Source organism: Protopterus annectens, chromosome 10.part0 (genome assembly GCF_019279795.1).
Source record: "Protopterus annectens isolate FY-2018-M chromosome 10.part0, PAN1.0, whole genome shotgun sequence".
Lineage (NCBI taxonomy): Eukaryota > Metazoa > Chordata > Ceratodontiformes > Protopteridae > Protopterus > Protopterus annectens.
This window is the reverse complement of record NC_056744.1, coordinates 701,160,953-701,179,596: the sequence shown is the minus strand read 5'-3', so window position 1 is coordinate 701,179,596 and position 18,644 is coordinate 701,160,953. Positions and strand designations below refer to the sequence as shown.

Here is an 18,644-nt window from a genome sequence, read left to right as displayed (position 1 = left end):
ACTCTGTTAACCACTGAAGAGGTCTGTCACATAATCAGTCTTAAATGTTTTTACTTATACCTCTGGTAAACACAACTAAACATATTAATTCATCATAATGACATTTTATAATTATAAAAGAACATATCTGATCATTCTGTGAGATTCCTAGTTGAAGCTCTTATTAACCATTATACATGCTCCACATTTACTGGGCAGCTGTCCCCACTCAGGGAAAATATAGCCCAAAAGCAACACCTTGTTAACTTAAGTGGATAAAATATGGACCAAACCTGTTATAGAACAAAAACCCGAAAGAGATGGAGTGAATCAACACAATTCTCCCAGCAAATTCCAAATCCTAATTCACCTTACTTCATATATACAATTAAATGATCAACCCTTGATGTAGATCCAGATGCAATGTGCAAAAGAAAACCTGGTTGCAGAGCAAGCAGCATATACACAAATCAGTATAAATAGAGGGAATCAAGTTGTCTGACCCAGCACACAAAAATCAGACCAAGATGAACTCAAATAAAACCCAGGGGCATTGCCATAAACAAAACAAAAATTCCATGAGATATCAGACTAAATGGAAATTTGGAGAGATCAAAGGCAGAACACAACTCACAGCTGCTGACCACAACCTCTATTCAGCACTGAAAGGTTAACCACAGCTGCAGTCTGCAATACCCACAAATGATGTAGCAGGGATCAAACCGCAGCATTTTTACATAAATAGCAAGAACTCTACCACAAGGCCAAACTGAAGTCAACATAAAAGAAGTCTGTAACTATAATCATTGTCATTAAGGGTAATCAGGAACTGCTGAGGAGAGGTATGCTCTCATACCTCTCAACCTCTTAGTGAAAGAAATCTGGACAAAGCCTAAAATAATGGTGGGAGTTGTCACTCATGTACCTAGTTAAGACAGGCTTGAGTGTTCATTTATATACTTTATTATATACAAACACGTCAGGATTAATAGCAGCAACATAAAATATAAACAAACTCACTGACTTACTACTACACATACATAGATGCTTACACCTCTGCAGCTCGCTACAAAATGGCACTCTTGCTTGCATGTGCTCAGTATTTATATACACGTGCTAGCTCACTGGAAAGCTTCTTAAAGGTACATACACACTTTGATCTACATCTTCTCGCTTTACTAAGCTGTCTTGCAATAATAAAAACATTTGAATAGGCATACAAATTATACAGACAACAAGGATTAAAACAACATTCATGTCCAAGTTGCCATGTATCTGGAACAAGGTCTGGAAATGCGACCTGATCTTCTAATGTAGCAGTTAGGACTGGGTTTAGCAACAGGGACAGTCATTGATGAATGATCTGCTTTAGGACTCTCGGGGATATTCTCAGGAACAGGGATATTTGCTGAAATTTCCTCTGGAACTGGAATACTGGACAAGTCACTCTGAGAACGAGAGTCTTTATCATGGGCAAAATGCTGCAATATTGGCTTGGACACTGGTACTAAATAATTCTGTCTAAATTCTATTCCTTGCGATTCCATGATGTACGATCTTGGCTCTGGACATAAACTTTTCACAACTCCAATCCGATCAAAACCTTTTACTGTCCGCATCCTCACTAACTCCCCTTCTTGTAATGAATTGAGAGGTTTGCTGGTCTTAACATAATAGGACTTCTGGGACAAACACTTTTTTCAGGAGTTGAGCTTTCACTACTTTGTTGTTCTTAGCACATGGAACCAACAAATTGCTACTGACTGGTAGTGTAGTTCTGGTTTGTCTCAACATAAGTCTCTGGGCAGGTGAACCAAGGTGATTATCGCAAGGAATGTTTCTGAGATTCAGGAAATTTAGAAAACATTGGATTGTCTCTTTTCAACTTCTCTAACAACTGTTTTGCACTTTGAACTGCATGTTCTGCCAAACCATTTTACTGAGTATTCAGGAATACTCATAACATGAATAAAGTCCCACGCTTCAGCAAATCTCTTGAACTGCTGACTTTTAAATTGTGCACCATTGTGAGAAATGACTGTGCAGACTACCATGGACAGAAAAATTTCTCTTCAGTTTAGTAATGACAGTACTGGACGTGAGATTAGAAAGGAGGTCAATCTCGAACCAATTTGAATAACAGTCTAACACCAAGTAACATTGACCATTCCATTCAAAAATATCTGCAGCTACTGTCAATCAAGGTAGTTCAGGAATCTGGTTTAGCTGAAGTGGTCCTCTCTGTTGATGCAACTTAGTAATATTACAAACAGAACAAGATGAAAGTACTCTCTCAGTATCTCTTGACATAGGCCAAAATATCAGTCCTGTTGCCCTTCTTTTGGTAGCATCAGTTCCTGAGTGGCCACGATGCAAGATGTTAATCAACTCTTGTTGTAAGGATTTTGGGACAATCACTTTTGGACCTTTTATGATGATACCACTGACAAACAAAATCTCATCTCTATAGGGAAAATATGGTTGCACTTCTATTGGTAAACAAGATTGCTTTCACGGCCATCCTCGAGTGATAAAATGGTTGAGCTTCTGGAGAAATGGATCTGAAGCTGTTTGAGTTCTAAAAAATCAGGTTGCTCATTTTCATGCTGTTCAGTGGCTTTTTTGGGCAATCTAGATAAAGTATCAGCAAGATAAAGAAGTTTGCCTTTTGTATAAATAAGACTGAAATGATACTTTTGCAATTTCAACATTATGCATTACAATCTCACAGGAGCTATTTGGCTTTCTCTAAATAGTGACTAGTGCTTGGTGGTCAGTCTCAATTTGAATAGGTCAGTCATAAATACAATCATGGAACTTCAAACATGCAAACATAATTGCCAAGAGTTCTTTCTCTATCTGAGCATACTACAGCTCAGTTTGAGTTAGAGTTCTCGATGCAAAGGCTACTGGTCTACCCTCTTGAAGAATGCCTGCACCAAGACCAAACTTTGAAGCATCACAAGAAAGAGTTACTGGTTTGTGAACATCATAGTATCTTAAAATAGGTGGACTTGCAATTCTCTGTTTCAGGACATCAAATGCTCTTTGGTGGTGTAACCTGGACCAGGTTACATCTTTGCACATCAGTTATCTAAGCGGTGCTGAAAATTGGCTCAGATCTGGAATGTACTTGCCCAGATAGTTAACCATACCACAAAAACATTGTAGGACCTGAACATTGTCTAGATGCTGGCATCTCAAGAATTGCTGATTGCTTGGAAGGCTCTGGTCATAACCCTGAACTAGTAAACAAATGACCAATATAAGTAACTTCTCGCAGCCTGAATTTGCACTTCTGAGGATTCAGCTTAAGATTCACTTCATGGGCTTGTTCTAGAACTTTCCTGAGGTTTCTATCATGCTCAAATTCACCATTGCCTCCTACCAGAATATCATCTATTGCAACAGCACATGGATATCCAGAAAAACAATTTGTTCCATTCCAAACTGAAAGACTTCACTGGCAGAATTTATCCCAAATGGTATTATCAAAAGTCTGTACCTGCCAAAAGGAGTACCAAAAGTTGTTAACAATGAAGATTTTCAATCAAGCAAAATTTGCCAAAATGAACTTTTTGAATCTAAGACAGAAAAAACAGTGGTATTTGGCATAAGAGCAACAACTTCTTCAACTGTATGCACTGAATGATGAGGTCGTTTTAGTGCTTTGTTCAAGTCTCAAGGATTTATACGCATCTGGATATCATCTGAGCTTTTCTTATGAGCTACTACCATGAAGCATACCCATTCAGTTGGGTCTTCTACTGGGCAAATCACTCTTTGCTGTACCATTCTGTCTAGCTTGGCTTTGACTCCACCGTGCATAGCTACTGGAACTTTCCTTGCTGGTATAACGACTGGGCTGACTTCAGGGTCTAACTTCATGGAGTACATAACTGAGTTTTCCTAGTTTGTCTTTGAAAACATCAGCATAGGTAGAAAAAATAGTTTGGGCAAAATTAGAACAGTTGTCTTTCAAGCTTACATGATGGACTTTCTCATTAAATTAAAGCAGTCCCATTTTCAAACTGACTCTGAGACCTAATAATGACTGTACATGCTTTTTGACTACATAAAATTGCAAGTCATAGCTGTTCCTGGCAGCGTAACATGAAAGCACTACTGAGCCTTCAGTTTGAATTTCTTCACCACAATAAGCAACAAGCTTTGCATACTTAGCCAGATCAAGCTACTCACCAGCTCTTATGCTAGCAAATGTTTCTGCTGACATAACATTGCACTTTGAACCAGTATCAACGTTGAGCTCTATGGATCTCCCATTAATCCAAACAGTACAACATACTTCATTCTTTGCCCACAAATCTACTGCACTGACTGCTTCACCAAGCATAGACACACCATCAACATAAAAAGAAGGGTCACAGCTTTCTAATTGATCAACTTGCCTCTTTTGAATGTTCTCTTTTAATAAAAGAATGGACCTCTTTTGATTTACAAAACCTTTGAAAATGATTCCACTTTTTACATTTGTGGCATTGCTAACCAAAACCTAAGCACCTTTCTCTTTTAGACTCATGATTTCCACACAATTACGACAGTTGACTATGAGGCTAGTTGAGGGCACATGCTTTGAGTTTGCTGACTCACCCTTGTGCTTCACTGAGCATGTCCACTTTACACAGCATGCGTTAGAATTTGCTAGAAGGGTTCTGGGCTTCACTGAAGCAGCCCTACCCTTAGGCCTGTATCTTTTAACCATATGCTGCATACTATCAACATTAGCTTTGGAAGGTGCTGGAAGCATGCATTTCTCATTTTTAAGCATGTTTGGCTGCTTTTCTGTGAGCTTGTGTACTTGAGAAATCTTTATGACCTTATTCAAAGTTAAATCACTGACTTGAAGCAAAGTCTTTCTCACTGTCTCATCTTTAATACCACACACAAGTCTGTCTTTTATCAACGCATCTCTTAATTCACCAAATCTGCACATTTTAGCCTTATTTCTCAAGTCAGTTACATATGCTTAAAAAGTTTAACCATTCTTTTGATCTTTTATGAAAATATGTGCCTTTCCATTGTAATATTTGTTTGAGGGTTACACATTTCTCTAACTTTACATTTTAAGCACTCTGGGTCTTCCCTTGTTTCAGCTGGTACCACTATATGGCAGTTTTCCTGCATACATAGCAGGTGCACACACAAATGAATGTTCTCTTTCAATAGCTTCTGAACCAGCTAAATTAAGCAGAATAAATGCCTTTGTATGTGTGTTTTTATCAGAAAATGCAGCCTGTATGAAAATATTGCACTCTTGTTCAAACAATCTCCAATTTTCTGCAATATTATTATCAAATACAAGTGGACCAGGTCTGAAAAATCCTTCTGCCATGCCAACAAATTATGCTTAAATACAATACAAAATATGGCACTTGTAATTATATACGAACATGCACACACACACACACACCAGGTACTTGTAACTACATTCAAATACACAATAAACTCTTTGAAAGATGGTACTTTGCGAAATATTCTTTGAAATGGCTGTATTTTGCAAAATAACTGCACTGTAATACCGCACAAACTTGTGAACACTGTGTACATGTCAGACATTTTGAATAAATTTAGTTAATGCGAAAAAGTAGCATAAAGTGAAAAAATATGGTCTTTTTTCTTGTTTTATACATTTTATGTGATTTGAATAATATTTCTAACACTTTCATAACTATTTTGAATATTTTTATCAATATGTCGCAGTTTCAGATGTCTTGTTTAACTAGAAATTTGTTTTGAACATTCTGAGTGCTTTGTTTTATATTCATTGAGTAAAAAATCATGTAAATGAGATTTAGTACCTGGAATTCATTTCTGACATGTTTTGTAAGTGGTTTGAGCAGTAGGGATGATCCACTCCTGTATATTCCTCCAACTTTAACTGACTGCCTCATGGTCTTGACTCTGGATCCCGTTCTGACACCATGTTAGTCATCTTATGTAGCTAGTTAAGATGAAGAGGCTCGGGTGTTCATTTATATACTTTATTGCATACAAACAAATCATGCTTACACCTCTGCAGCTCACTACAAAATGGCAATCTTGGTTGCTCTGTATTTATATACATGTGCTAGCTCACTGGAAAGCTTCTTAAAGGTACATATGCACTCTGATCTACATGAGTGAGAGTGGGACAAAGGCCCAAAAACAGAGCCATATTTTAAATAATGCTCTTATAAACTTAGGGAATACAGAAGTAATAAGAGACAATTTGGAACAATCATGGATACTCTTAAAACCTGAAACATTAGCAGAACAAGAGAATGTGAATTAACATACACTTTCTGTAGCAAAAGAAGCCTATATTTCAAATTATTGTCATTATTTATTTTGGGTGATTCACTATCTTTTCTCCTAAAGCCATCAGTCTTATGATGGATTAAGACAGAGCTAAAATTTTGGTCAAAATCAGGGACAGCTGAGAAGAGGTATGCTCTCATAGCTCTCAACCTCTTAGTGCAAAAAATCTGGACAATGTCTAAAATAATGGCTGGACAAAGGCCAAAAAATAGAGATATATTGCACTTATTAAATTGGAAAATTGCTAGAATAACAGGAAATGTATATTATTATTAATCGACTACTGAAAATGAAAACCATAGACAGTTTACCATCATGTGCTCTCTTGCAGCCCTCTTCACTCACTCTGTATTGACCATTCACACACACACACACACACACACACACACACACACACACACACACACACACACACACACACACACACAATGACAAACTAGCCAAATTCCAGCCAAGAGTTCACTCACTACTCTCCACTACTTAAACTTTCTGGAGAGAGAGAGTGATTGGCTGACTGTGAGTGGCTTACCTTACTAAGTCCTCATTCAGTCAATAATGTCCTTTCTGTTCATCTGAGCAAATAACTCACTAATAAGCTGATGGATGCTGTAGAGTGTGGGCAACCTGTCTGGCACAGTGGCACTAAACTCTGTTTTTTTTTTTTTAACACTTCAGGAGAGGTCACGACTTGCGAGTCAGGATTCAACACAGCATTAAAAATGTAAAATAAATAAAGTGCAGTTTAACAGATAGCTACTGCACCTGCTGCTAAGCTGATGGACTGAACTATTAAGTCGGTCAGGCCGGGGGGAGGCAGACCAATGCACCTGCTTATTGGCACTTAGTCTGATGCCTGGGGGAGAAAAAATATCATCAATAATAGAATATGCCCCCACACTCCTAAAAGAGTGGAAGAAGCCAATTCAACCACCAATGCTTGATCTGGCTCTGCCTGTAGATAATTGATTTTATTTTTTCTGGGCAATACACCGTCTGGAAAAGGCAGTCTCCATTTCCTGGACAGTGTCCCTTAATTCTAGACAGTCTGGAAGAATTCTGGATGGTTGTCAACCCTACATACAGCTCAAATGTATCTCTGTGAACATACTTTTGTAACAAATATAACTTTAGATGGTTTAACACTTAGATCAGTTTAGATCTCTGCATTTCACTGCTCATCCAGAATTACCTACTTATTTAAGTACTCATATTTCTCTTCTCTCATTCTAATACTTTTCCATTGGGGTTCCAAAAACATTTACTTTGTAAAACTTTTAACCAAAAAAAGTACATTAATCACAATTCTTGTTCACATTCATAATAAGGAAACAGAAAAGACAGATGAAAAATAAATGCATTACGCAGAGATGCATTTGCTGTTTTGCTAATTCAGTAAGGCTTACTAAGTAGAAAATGCCTGCACTTCACAGTAACCCAAGAGGATAGCAAATGCGATGGTGGTGGAGGAATACACATGACTGAACCCCTTTATAGCTTATAAAAGCATTTGCATTAAAGTTTGGAGTATATTAGTAAATTACAAGACACCCAGAAGAATAAATCAGCTAAACAGGTAAACACATCCATGCAAAGATTTTCAGATAATGTGGTCCTGGTTGCAAGGGTTCAGAAATGGGATCCTGCTAGGAGGGAAAAAGTGTAACTAAACAAATACATACACATTCCTCCAAAATATACTAACTCTAAGACTACCAAATCCCAGAGAAAGCAATATTTTTTTTGATGTGATGGATTCCAATTCAACATCTAGTTTCCAGACTTGATTTGGAATTCAAAGGAATTTCAAGGCAAATGAATCTCATGACTTTTTATGCCATGTCAATACCCACTCTTAGGCTGTACCCCCTTTCTTTAGGAGGGTAAGGCCAGACAAGCATTGGGTGAATTTGTGGGTACCCATCCAATCATGTAGGTCCTGTATGCTTAAGCTGCAGGAGCAGTGTGTTTCAAAGACAATGGAGGCACTGCATTATGAAATCTGTCTCTCTAGCACATTTTATTTATCTGCTGGTGAAGATTTAGGTCCCTGGTTTTAGTATTTGAGGAACTATTATAATTGTGGAGATACAAGATATCCAGCACAAATGGGTCTCTAAATGCACAGAAGGAGAGGCATAAATCTTCCTTCAAGAGTCTATAAAATACTGACTAAAGGAACAATGTTTTCAGTACCTCTTGGTAGCTCAACTTCTTTAGCTCATGATTTAGTTATAAAACTCTGGGGTCCTTCTAATTTTTTTGACATATCTAGTGAGGTACGTGCCAAATGAGACATCATACTCAATAACTTATAGGTTCATAGGTTGGTACTAGGCTATAGGTCCTAGGGCCTATACAAGCCTAGCTATAACAATTCCCTGGATATTTCTTCCCATAATATTTACTTCTCTGGACCCCTGTCTAGACTGACATGATCCTGGGGTGAATTTCTTATCTCCCATCCAATCATCAAGGTTCCTTTTGAAGAGGGCCAGGGAGACGCTCTGCTTGACATGTACGGGCAATCTATTCCAGAGTATGGGGAATCTCTGGGCCAAGATCCTATCCCTCCAGCATGTTTTGTTCATTGTGATGACAATGTTTAGATCCCTGGAGCATGTGGCTCTGAGGGATTGGGATTTCTTTAAGTGGAGCATGTCCAACAGCTCAGGGTTTGACATGGCCTTGTATGTTAAGCAGAGATCATCCTTGAGTAGACGATATGCCACAGAGTATAGCTGGAGTTTTTTTAGACGGTCAGCATATGGCATCTGCTTTAGGCCTGTGATTCTTTTAGTGAGGTATTTCTGTGGCCTTTCCAGCTGTTGCAGATGTCTTGTGAGGTACATACCAAACGGAGCATATACTCTATAATGGGTCTAATGAGGGATGAGTATAGTGGGACAATGACCTCCTTTGTTCTGGATGAAAAGCCCTTAGTGATGAGGTGTGCCACATAGAAGGATTTCCTGACTGTTGTGGCGAAGTGGTTATCGAAAGTGAGACCACTGTCCACCTGTGTCCCTAAGTCTCTCATCACACTTTTGATGTTTAGTGAACATCCACCTATGTGGTAATTCATGGGTACATGGTTTTTCCAAAGTGGATAACTATACATTTCTTGGCATTAAGCTTGAGCCCATGGTGGCACCAGGCATCTGCTTCTGTAAGGGCCTTTTGTAGAAAATGCTAAAAATGAGGGAACAATGATCTCTTTAGATTTGGACGATATTCCCTTGGCAATTATCTGCATTAAGTAGAAGGATTTTTAACTACTCTTGACACATGATACAAAGAGAAGGATTTATCAACCCAGGAGTCAAGGTCCCTAACAATATTTTCATTCTTCTATGCTGTATGTGAAGGTAAGTAGTTGTCTATCAAATATGACAATGTTGCACTTTTTTACATTTAATTTGAGTCAATTTTCAATACACCAGCTATTTACATGTGTAAGTTCTTGTTGAAGTGTTAGGGTATGGGTGAGGGGCTTAGTTACCCACAATTTGTAATAATCTCTAAATTAGTTAACTAGTTAACCAGAGGTCTTGGTTTCCAGTTTGGATATCAGAAATGCTGAAAAGGAGGGGTCCCAACAGTGACCCCAAGGGACTTGACTGGTTACTGTCATCCTATCTGATGAGGCACATGCCACATGCCTTGTATCTGTTTTGTCTTTTAGCCAGTTGGCTATCCATCTTAACATACAGGTGTCTATTTTTAAAGTGTTAAGCTTACTTACAAGCAAATGGTGGGGTACGGTGTCAATGTTTTGGTCATGTCAAGTTACACCATATGAACACTATGACCGCTGTCAAGACCCAGTGTAACTTTCTCAAAGAAGTTAACTAAATTCATTAGGCAGGATCTTTCCTTGACAAAGCCAAACTTCTGCAGGTCAAGTCTAATGAGATTTTTGATATCATAGTTTATAAGGTCAGTTGTAAAATGTTCCATCGCTTTGCAGATGAGATTCCTTAGGCCAATGGTTCTATAATTCCTAGGGATGGTGGTGGCATCGCATCTGCAGTGTGCCAAACTTCAGGGATAAAACCTGTAGCTAAACTTAAGTTAAGTGGTTTGAGGAATGGCTCTGCCAGGAAATTATTAGTACCATTTATTAAACAGCCAAGTATATTTTCAGGCCCCATAGAAGAAGTATGTTGGTGTTAGAAAGCATCTTCAGTACATGTTCCATTGTGAAAACACGAGATTTAAGGGATTCAGGGATATGTGGATTTTGGATAAAAGCCTTTGGGGTAAAATTAGCAACATATTTTATGCTAAAATACTGGCAATGTCTATTTGATCTGAATTGGTGGTACCATTTTGCAAAGGTGAAGTAGCTAATTTTGTGCCCAGTGCAAACTTCAGCTGTTACAGTTTATTACACACACAGAGTGTAAAAGAGATGCTGGCATTTATTTCTAAACATCAGTATGCTCTGAAGAGTAACTGGAATGTACCAATCATGCCCTCTAAACCTTTTTGACCAGGGCAGCTGCCCCCATTTCCCTATCCTAGCTGTACCTCAGCCATTTTGAGCATGTTTAGAACAATGCTAGTTTTTATTCCTTAGTTTCCTAACATAGCTGAAGAAAGATTTATAATTGTCATTGGCTTCAGATGATAGCCTTTTACTGGCTGATTTAGCAGACCTAATAGTGTTTTTCAAGGTTTCAGTAGTACTTCTGGTAATATCCTTGACATGAATGTTTTTGGATGAGCTGTATAATTTAAGGAGTTGTTTCTCTTCCTGTAAAGTTTATGTACATTGGAGTACCACCAAGGCAGTTTGTTTTTGCATTTTCCATTATATGTCATTCTGGTTCTGCCTACTAGCTGTATACATTTATCTAAACAGAACTCCTTTACAAAGCTACCTGCAGTGTGACTGTTGTGGTGAATGCTGCCATGAGTGAATTTTGAAGCCATATTTAAAATTTGATGATGTCAGTATATTTGAAATCCTTGAACTCAAAGATATTCCCTGCAGGGGATCTGGAGATTTTGAAGGTGAAAGTCATTAGTTTATAGTCTGACTTAACTGGGAAAGCAGATACCATGGGAATACTGTTTGAAGAGGCTATATTTGTATGGACCAAGTCAAGAATATTATTTTCTTTAATGGAGTCTTAACTACATGATTGGAGGAACTTTTGTTTATTAAATCTAAAAATTTCTGGTCATACCCCAAAGTGGAAATAATAGGTGTTCCAGTTTACTGCGGGGCAGTCAAAGTCTCCTAATACAATGGAGTGCTTGGTTGTATGGAGTTCATCAATTATATTTAGCAATCATAAACAATTATCAGGGGAGATAGGGGGTTTCTTGTAACAGGCTATAAACAGTTTGTCTAGTTTAGGGTGATCTGCAGTGCTAGTTCTGTTTGTAGATGTGGGAATCTGCCTGGCGGTTATAAGGTCCTTAACAAATATAGAAAAATCAACACAGTTGCCATTGGACTTGAAGGAATGGTAACCACAAAACACAGATAAAGAGGAAGTGCTTTCTTTACATTTAAACCACATTTCAGTGATTACACAAATATGAATGTGTCCCAAATGTAGAAAAGCCTCAATATCAGGCAATTTGTTGTTGTCACTTCTGGCACTGAACAAAGTCATCTTAATGTGATCTAGTTTTGTCTTGATATATTCATTACTTTGGAATATCCATTAACTGGACTCTGCCTAAAAAGAGGTTATGTGGAGGCAGCAAAGGCTTTAAACAGTACGCAAAAGCCTAAGAATGAGAGGTACAGGCCATCTTTAATTAAGTAAGTTGAACTGTCAAGCATTTTATCCCATGCTTCCAATGCTGTATTCCCCTAGAATGACAGCAATTGCTGAAGACAAGCATCTTTTCTTTGTACCTAAGCATCATTCTTGGAGAAGGATGGATTTCACTTAGGACCAATGTCTTGCCTGCATATGTCACATCTATGGAGAGTGCCTAAATGTCTCTCAGCATATCCCTTGATGTTTTGAGCACCACATCATACACTCCCACATGAACAGTCATTATGTCATAGGCATATTTGTCAAGTGAAAGTGTTTTTGGAGCCCATATGATATCAGAGATCCTGACAAATGAAAGATGACTCAACATTACCTTATCTTTGTCCAGCTAGTGATCACTGAATCTGTATGTCTAATAACAAGACTTGTACATCAATAAAATATTTTGTATTAGAACAGTGGTTTAGACTAATAGATTTTAAGTGAGTTGACTCTTAGTAACTCTTTGCTATAAGTATGCATGAAGGAGGTGCAGTGTTGAATCAAGAAAGCTTTTGCAAATATTTTTTGCAGCCTCAGCATGACACTTTAATGTAATTCTGTTTAGACTGTAGTAGAACAAAATGCTGCTCATAGCAAATATTTGTAAGAGGGAAGTCTGCATATTATTTAAATATTTACATGTCTCACAAATAGAATTATTTGTATTGAGTGTTAGACAGTTACAACACTTCCAGAGAATTAAGAGACTTGCAAAAGAATGGGGAAAGAATTGGGCAAACCTTCTATTTTTGTCCAGAGATTAGGAGACTTTAGTTAAGAAATACATAGAATAAACTACAGTTTTTTATCCGTGTTAGTTTATGGAGGGCATAAGTGTGTGATCCATGGAGGTATACACTAGTACATAACAGCTACATGAAACTAAATCAGACTGTTTAAGGACGAAAGCATACTTTAAGCCATTTAAAGAAATACAAACTAAAGAAAATTAGTATTCTGGAACTGTCATGGCTTGTGGAAAAATTGGGCAATAATTGGCTAAGATTGTAATTGCAGTGTCAGTGGTGCAACAGATGGGCCTGTGTGCCTCTGGTGTAGGAAAACCACAAGACTATGGGTTCTATTCCCTGCCCAGGTGATTGGATTACTGACAGTGTAGTGCATTATTAGGTATGTGCTGCACTCTTGCATGTGCCATCCTTTGGATTTGACATTAAACCAGGATCCCATTTGCTTGAATTGGTGGTAGCTCAAGTGGATACACAAGATTCCATGGCAACAATTAAAAAGAGAAAAGGTACTTTATTAAAATACATAACTACATTATTTTTCTCTTTCATATATTTACAAGCTTTTTATACATTAACCATATTTTAAGGATTACATTATTTCATATCTTCATCCTTTCTGTTTATACACACACACACACACATATATATATATATATATATATATACATATGCACACATATATATTCATATTACTTTTTTAAATACTTATTTTGCCCTCATTTGCCAGATTTGATATAGTGCCATACACATTTCATCTTTCTTATCTACACTTCTTCTAGTATACCCACTATAATATCAAAATATAACATTTTCTAAATCAATTTTCCTACTCCATCAACATCTTTTTGTTTTCTTACAACTTTACATACCATTTTAACTCTTTCACAATCAAACAATGCATGTGCCACAGTCTCACTCTGATTACATTTAATAAATTTCCTTTGTTCAACACATTTATATTTCATTTTTCCCATAAATCGTATGTTTAACATTAATCTCTATAAAATAATCCTTTACCTTCTCCATGTTTAAGCATTCTCTTCTAGCTTTTATAGCTTCTATAATTCTCTTATTTCTTTCTTTCCAAGGATCAATATAAAATTAAATCATAACTTTCTCATTCCACATTTTTATATTCTTTTCAATATTACTAATATCTATTTCTAGTTATCTATTCTTTTCACCATTAATTTCTTTACTTTCTGCATTTCTTATTCTCTTTTTCCGTTTAACTCCTTCCAAAAAACTGTCACAATTTTGTTAGTCTTATCACCATTTTATTGTTTTCTGTATTTCTTAAATTTAATGTCCACTGTAATAACAATGACATTACGTGCACTATTTCATTTTTCAAATTAAGTCCTCTTTTTTCTTATTATATTTAATACTTCTTTTATTGGGTTTATTCTTGATCTCCATATAATTATAACACAGTTTCTATTAAATCCTTATCTAAATGTGTTGAAAACATAAATACAGTCCCTAAATAACCAACTTTCCCTAATATTATAGAATATATTAAATAAACCTACCTTTTTGAAATGGAAAAAAAACTTTTCCAGAAATAACTTATTTTTTTAATTTCATCTAATATTCTTTTCCATTGTTCTTGAACTTATGTAACTACCACATTTTAATCCTAAAATTCCCATTTCCATATTATTTACTTAAATTCCTAATTATTTTCCACCCTCTCCCAATTCCTTTACTCTTATTCTTGTTTATTTTAAATCCAACATATCATAACCATATTTCTACTTATTTAAATACTTTTACAATTCAATAATTTTTCTTCACAATAATCACCACATTATCTGCATAATTCATCACTAAAGATATTTTTGTTTCTCCATATTTATATATAGCATTATCCATACCTTCCCTTATCTTGCTTAGAACTGTGTTCATTGTTAAAGGAAATAATATACTGCTTTTTGGATGTCCTTGCCTCACACCTTTTTTTTACACATATTTCTCCTTTCAACCATTAACCATAACTTCCATAACATTATTTCTACATACTATTTTAATCACATTAATAATTTTCTTTTCAATTTCATATTTCTCCATAGCATTCCATAATTGCTTCCTTTATATATTATCATTTTCCCTTTCTGCATTACATCCAATCAAATTTACTATTTTATTTTCTTCTTTAATATTATATACTACGTCTTAAATAATTATTTACCTGTCTTTTATACCATATATATCCCCTTTCAAAATTCTCATGCATGCTTTCTCCATATTTTTGCATTATTTTCATAAAACAATATATAATTATTCATTATATTTATTAATTTCCAATTATCTTGTATTTCTCTCTCCCATTCTTTCATATCATTTTAATTATTCCCTGACAAATTTCTTCTTTTGTCAGACTTTTTCTATCCATTCGTTAAATAAATTTACTAAAATAATTTCTTTGTCTTCTGCCATATTCATGTACCACTTATTATCCAAACCACCCAGTCTGAGTACTGTATTTTCATTTACCCTTTTAAATACTTCTTTTATTTCCTCTCTTTTTATTTTTAAATTAACCTATCCTTTTTTTCTTACTTAAACTTTCTACATTCCATTTCCTGTTCTGCTGTAATATATTTTCTTCAAACTTTTCATTTAAATATTTAACTACTTTTTCCATCTCATATTGATTTTTTATTACTGTTATCTTTATTTACTTTAATACTTTCTATTACCATGTTCTAATTCTTGCTCAGAAAGTATTATTACTTTTTTTAGCTTTAATCAATAAGTCCTGGCTTCTTACTATATTATGCATCATTTTCTTATTTTCTTTAAACATTTTTTCCATTTCCATTTACTTTCTATAGTTTTCCTACATTTTCCATAATTTTCTGTTAAATTTCTACACTTTACATTTTTCTATAAAATATTTATTTTCTATTTTATATATGCCTTATCTTCTTTTTATATTCCAAACATCAATTTGCCCAGTTATCATATAAAAAAATTCTTACTGTTAAATGTTCTGCCAATATTATTTTTGTCTCTTCTTCAGTTTTTTATTTACATTCCATTTAACTTTTTAAGCCCTTTACCTATCCTAATCATCTCTTTATTCTTACCAACCACTGTCCATAAACCTTCATGATCCTAAAATTATTTTACTTTTCCTTATTCAATGCCTTTCATTCTGTCTGAATATATAATAAAAGATAAAAGATGTTTTTGCATTACTCTTAATACATTTAAAATTTTTCTCTTCCTATTTTAATTTGCCTCTTCATTGCTGTTTTCTTCAATCTTATTATATCTCTTATCTTTCCTTTACTTTTCCTTATATTACAGTTAAAAATCACCTAACATCACAATATCCATATTTACAATAACACATATTTTTTAACATTTCAAATAAGTTTTTTTCTTTATTTCATATCTGTATATGCATAACTAATTGTAATTTTCATTGATTTATCTTTTATTCTTGTATCAGCCATGGATAGTCTACTTGTCTGTACAGTAATATGATCCAATATTTAAATTTTGACCAATATAGCCAAAACAGGACATCTCTTATTAACTATGTTCCATACGATTTTTCTTACCCATAAATGTTCAAACTGTTCTCATTTCTCTTTTTTATATTTCTTACATCATTCAAGCATATAATGTCAGATTTCATTTCTTCACAGCATGATAAACAATCTTGTAACATCATTAACAATGCTATTCACATTCACTGTCAATATCCAGAAAGTATCATTATCTTTTGTCTTTCCTTTAATGCTTCCATTCTGTATTTTCTTTTCCTGCTTAACTCTATTGCCTATAGAATACTTTCCCTTCACATTTTCCCATTTACCTTTACTACTTTCATTACTTTCCTCCTCTGTTCTTCGACCTTCTTTAAAGAAAATAACATTTTTTTGTATTTCCTCTTGCCATTCCCCATCTTCTTCTTCTTCGCTCATTCATTTTCAATTACTTCTTTATTCCAAAAATTATTTATTTATTTGCATAGTTTCTTTTTCATTGATATCATTCATATTTTTACAGTCTATCCACAAATGACCTTGCTTTTTATATGTAACACATATCATAACAAAATTCTTTGCAATATGTCCCCTCTCCCCCACTGCATCCAACATCACTTTTTACATATTTCAATTAACCGATATTCAAACCCACAAAAAAGACATGTTTTTGGTCATGCTCAATATCTCACAGTACCTCTGCTCCCTTTCACATTTATTACATTCCATATGTGTTTCAATGTATTATTTTCAGTTGTTAAACTTACTACACAACCCCACCCAACAATCCAAAGTCCTATTTCATCTTTTACTTTTCAATGTCATTAGCAGTCTCACACTTTGTTTTCAACATGTTTCACCAAGTCTTTTTCTTACATCTATTCAAAACTGTATATTTACTTTTCTTTTCAAAACCTCAGTTTGTGATGACATCACATAACTATTCCAGAGAATACTTGAATTCTTTAATTTTGAATTCTTCTAAAAACTTCACCATTCCTTCCAGAGTTTCAAAAATAATGCCTCCAAAAGTTTTTTTGCCCAAAATACTTAAAGCATTTATCTCTTCTACCTTTACACCTAAAGGTTTTATTACACTGTCCCACATATCATATCTATTTAAGCTCTTATCAGTTTTTGTTTCTAGTCTTATCATAAATTTCCTTTTCTTAGTTTTTATTATCTTCTCTATTATGGTTTTCTGCCACTATTTTTGCATATGTCCTTCTTTTCTTCACTTCTGATCTCTCTTCTCTCTTCCAGCCTTATATCTTCCTCTGTATTTTCCTCTCCCTACTGAATTCTATTCATTACTTTGCTCCATAAACCTTCTGTCTCTTGGTGGTGGTTCTTCCAAAAGATGCCATAGTACTACATCCTGCAACCTTCTCAACTGGAGGGTGGTAAATTGAATCTCACCCCTTTTACTTAAACTCCACTTCCTCACTACACACATTATTATAAAACAAATTCTTTTTAAAAAAATCTTCTGAATCCTGTAAATTATTTTTCATTCTATCAGTGTTTTCACCATAGCTCACCATCTCACCACTCGCACTTCTCCTCCCAGCTGCCATGACATTAAGAATGGGAGATGTGCACTTTCCAGATGAAGATCCCTAATGTACTTGCCAAATTTTCCCTAGAAGTATGAACACCACCTTCAGGCTTCCCTGAAGAGAGGCTACTAGCTTAATGGGACTAAGTCAACAAAGGATAACTATATGGATAAATCAATAGTTATATATATATATATATATATATATATATATATATATATATATATATATACATACATACAGACATACAGATAAATACATAATTGTGAGCTTATAAGTGCCATAGAGTAGCCAGGGGCTGTTTAGAGGACTAGACAGTAATCCCATCACATGTTTTAGCTCATGCTGCAAACTTTTAGGAGTAGTACACACAGACTGACCTGTAGCTACAATGCGCTTACATAACGGCAAGCCTATGTACTACACTATATTGGCTCATCTCACAAAGAGACATACAGTTACTGGCATTTAGTTGCAACAATGATACATTTCAAAAACTCTATGTACAGGGCGGGACTTAGGTGAAATGGCGCTCCAGGCACTGCCTACTCTTTCAGCCCCCTTGCACACATACATACATCCCTCCGTTTCCCCCATCTTGGGCTCTCCATACCATTCACATTACTTTTCTTCTACCTTTTCTCACATTTTGCCTTACTCTTCAGCTTTTTCAGGAAGCCATAACTTTCTATATGTTTGATGTGCATTTTCTTTTTTTTTCTTTTTACACAATCGTTCCACTCAATGATGGCT

General features: G+C 35.3%; 1 protein-coding gene across 2 annotated transcripts in view; it reads right to left on the bottom strand.

The window, feature by feature from the left end:
- The window catches only part of FGGY (FGGY carbohydrate kinase domain containing), a 2,391,991-nt gene that overhangs the window by 30,938 nt on the left and 2,342,409 nt on the right, over positions 1–18,644 (bottom strand). The gene's annotated exons all lie outside the window — the stretch shown is intronic.